Here is a 4,497-nt window from a genome sequence, read left to right as displayed (position 1 = left end):
TTGCAGTTTTTGTGTCATTCATTATATTATTCAGCTCCAGAATTTATTTATATTATATTATATTATATTATATTATATTATATTATATATTATATTATATTATATTATATTATATTATAAAAATAATTTTTATCTCTTCATTGAAGTTCTGGCATTGTTTATATAACATTTTCTGGTTTTGTTGAATTGTCTTTTTGTTTTCTGGTAGTGGATTGAGTTTCCTTAAAATACCTGTTTTGGATTATTTATTTGGTAAATCCCAAATCTCCATATTTTGGGGTTTGGTTACCAGATTATCATGACTCTAAATTGTGTGATGTTACCTTGACTGTTCATGCTCTTTGAAGCTTTGCATTAGTTACTGTCTTTGCTTGTGAATTCTCAGTTCTATCCTCTAGACTTCAGTTACTATTTTCAAAATATACCTTCTGTTAGTCCTGGTAGAGTTTCAGACACTATCTCAGATCTTCTGTAGTTATACTTGCTCTATGTTTCTTTCTCCCTCTTTTGGCAGAATTCTAAAGCTTGTATATCTTCTCTGGATCCTAAATACACAGACCAAGTACTGACAACCTCCTTTTTCCCCTTTGGTGGCACTAATGTCTGTAATCTTCCCTGGCCTGCAGAGTGGCTGACTTTCTGCATGTTGACTGGCCATCTGACAAAGCCCACTCACAGAGCTATCTGGAGCACATAAAGGGAGCTGGCCAGTTGTGGGTGTGGGTGGGCACATGGAGTACTGGCATGCTCGTGGACCAGTTGGGGGAATCTATAGGTAAGTTCTTCCCTGTGGCTCATGAGTGGACTTCTTAACACAATCTGGGAAAGAGTTAGGATCAGCATCCCTTTAATGTCTTCTGATATAATTGTATCTGCTTCTGTCCCCACCTCTTCTTTGCACTCCAGTCATATAGCTCATGATTCAGTACTCTGGATGGGGTGAGACTGAAATGAATCCCTTTAGCAGTGTCCACCACACCTAGGGAAGCCAGCTTCTTGCTTTCACAATCTCCCTTTCCCTTGTAGGATAAATCACAGGTCAAGGAATATATTTCTTGGCCGTCAGCTGTGCCACTTAGGAGGAGTGATGTAGGGAAAGTAAAATCGTTCTTACTCCAGTGTATCCAAAATCATGGTTTTCCTTCCCCAGAGTGCTGCAATTTCTTTTCTATAATTCTGGACTTTCATAAAAGCTCTCTTGTCTGTGAATGATTTCCTAAGTCAGTGTTCTTCAGGGACTGATGAACCATGGCCATGGGTCTGGAGCTGACCCATGGGCCACTGCAGGCTCCACAGACACGACCAAGGTTTGTCTGCCTTTACCTGACAAATGGATGAGCCCCTCCCAGATGTTTTGGCATATGCTTCTAAATCTCACAGCTCCCTCCTTCCACTTTATGTCTGTTCTAAAATTTGCTCTTTTTGGTTACCATTGCAATTATATAAAACATCCTAAAGTTGCAATAGTCTATTTAAAACTGATTGCTACTTAATTGTAATCCTATTTAAAAACTCCTTGACATCTGTGTCTCACTCATTTTATGTTGTTTGACACAAATTACTGTTTTATCTTGTATGTCCCTTAACATAGAATTATAATTCCTTTTTTTATGCTTTTAAAACCTATATGCTAGGTTCTTAAATTATTTATGTACCTACATTATGATACTTCAGGATTCTGTACTTGCTTTAATAATTCCCTTTATCAGGGATTTTTATATTTTTATATGGTTTTGTGTTGCTTTTTATCATCCTTTCACTTCAATTTAAAGGACTCCCTTCAGTACTCCTTCTAGGGCTGGCCTAGTGGTGATGAACTTCCTCAGTTTTTGTTTATCTAGAAAATCTTCATTTCTCCTTTGTTTTTGAAGGACAGTTTATCCAGATATAGTATATTTGGTTAATAGTTGTTTTTCCCCCAGCATTTCAAATATATTATCACACTCTCTTTTAATCTGTAAGTTTTCTGATGACAAGTTGCTGATAACCTAATAGGAGCTCCTTTGTATGTGGTTAGTCACTTCTCTTGCTACTTTCATGATTCTTTGTGAATTTTGACAGTTTGATTATTATATGGTGTAGTATAGATCTCTTTAGATTATCCTAGAGTTCTTTGAGCTTCTTGAATTTGTATGACTATTTCCATCCTCACATTTGGCAATTTTTTATCCATTATTTTTCAAAGAGACTCTCTGTCCTTTCTTCCTCTGTTGGGACTCCCATAATGTGTATGTTTTTCTGCTTAATGAAATTCTCTAAATCTCTTAGCTTACCTTTACTTTTCTTCATTCTTTTTACCTTTGCTCCTAGCCTCGGTAATTCTGAATGTTCTTTGAGCCCACAGATTCTTTCTCATGTCTGATCAAGTCTTCTGTTGAGTCCCTCATGTTAATTTTTCAAATCAGTTATCAAATCTTTAGTTCCAAAATTCCTTTTTGGTCCTTTTTTATAATTCTTTTTTTTAAATCTCCTTTTGTTTATGCATCTTTTTCCTGATTTTATTAGGTTGTCTGTGATTTCTTTTCATCATTGCTTATAATTATGATGAATATTTTGAAAACACTTTGATTTGTAATTTATATACATCTCTGCTTCCTTAGCATTGCTGTCTGGAGAATTCATTTGTCTTTTGGGCTGTGTTTCTCTGTTTCCTTATATGCCTTTTTATCTTACATTGGGTTTTAGATTTATAAAATCTGCCACCTTTTCCCCTCTTTGCAGTTTGATTTTTGTACAGAGAGGACTTTCTCCAGTCACCCTGGTTAGAGATTCTGGAGACCTCTGAATCCCTTTCTGAAATGTGTCCTCTCTGGGCTTTTTGGTGTAATCTCCTAATTAAAGAAGTTTGCTAGTTTCTACTGAGGAGCTTCCGCTCATGTCTTTCTCTTGTACTGCAGGTGCTCTTGTGTTAACGAAAGCTGTGGTACTGGATCTCTACCCAGTGTATGTCTGTGGTATTGTGCTCTGGTGCACATCAATGTCTTTGTTTTCAACTGCCCCTTACCCGGTGCCCTGTTCCTATCAGTTTTTAGATTCAAGCAACACAGACATAAACACCTTTGATAATTCCACAAAAAGTCAGAACATTAGATTTTTGTTCTACTTTCCTCTTTCCCTCCTCAGAGGGAGGGAAAGTTGGGAGTTTTCTCCCAATTATGTCACAGTACTAGAGGGAGGGCCTCTAGCAAGTGAGCGCCATAAATTCTCCCATAGAGCTTCATTGCAGTTGGCATCCTTCTCACCTGAAATGCAGAAACTTCTTAAGTGGTTATTTGATTTCTCACAGAGGTGACTGGTTTGTGAATTATTGTTAAGTGAGTGCCTCCATGACAGAAGGAGAGTCTGGGTTTCTCATTTCACCATCTTATTCTGTCACTCTTCTCTGTTGAGCTCTTTTTAGACTCGGATCATCCCCTCAGGCAGCTGCTAAGTTAACCATAGACACTAGTTGGTTTTTGAGAAGGGCCATAGGAGAGCTAGGAGCACAGATGGAGCTCTGAATAAGGTCAAATAAAGAGAAGTCAGAATGGATCCTTTCAGGGAACTGCCATCCAGATCATGTCTTTCGGGCTATTAGGGAACTCCAAATCCATTCTATCCCCTTCCAGTGGCGACAATGCCGCTATTTTCACAGCTACCTTAGTAGTGAGGCTGTTGGTTTTCAATGATATATCAGGGCTGGCAAGAGAGAGATGTGAATAGGGCAAGATAAAATGCCACAAAGCTCACTGATCTAACAGCTGGTTTTCCCTGAATAAATTGTATTAATTATTTTCAAGCCTTTGGATAATTTCCAGAGTTCTGAAAAGTAGACTTTCACAATTTTTGCCAGTGTTCTCATTGCTGTTATGGAGGAATGGATTTTCATAAGGCTATTCTAGCACTCTAGGAGAACTTTTCCATAAAATATAATTTTAATGACCTATCACTTAACTATTCAACTAGCTGTTCTTTTCATTTTGTTGAAAGCAAAGAATTGATAATGAACTGATCTGCAGAAGGACCTGTCACACTCATTAGGATCGTTCACTCCTTCAGTTCACAAGATTATGCCAGAAAAGCTTTACCAAATCCTAGATACTGACCTCAATTTGTATCCATCTTTTTACTTATAAGCACCTCGTTTAACCCAATGTAATTACCAGAGTTTGAGAAAATCAAATTGAGAAAATCAAATTATACTATCGTTTGATAGCTCCCTCACTTAATTTCATAAAGAAAGGGAAATCTTTTTTTTTTTTTTTTAAGATTTTATTTATTTGTCATAGGGCACAAGCAAGGAGAGCAGCAGGCAGAGAGAGAAGCAGACTACTGGCTGAGCAGGGAGCCTGATACGGAACTCAATCCCATGACTCTGGGACCATGACCTGAGCAAAAGGCAGATGTTTTAACTGACTGAGCCACCCAGGTGTCCCAGGAAATGTATTCTATAATATAGACTCCTTATCATTTTTAGATCATTTTAAATTCTTCAAACAAAAATTAGCCATATGCATT

The sequence above is a fragment of the Mustela nigripes genome, chromosome 9 (assembly GCF_022355385.1).
Source record: "Mustela nigripes isolate SB6536 chromosome 9, MUSNIG.SB6536, whole genome shotgun sequence".
NCBI lineage: Eukaryota > Metazoa > Chordata > Mammalia > Carnivora > Mustelidae > Mustela > Mustela nigripes.
Note: the sequence above shows the minus strand (reverse complement) of the source record.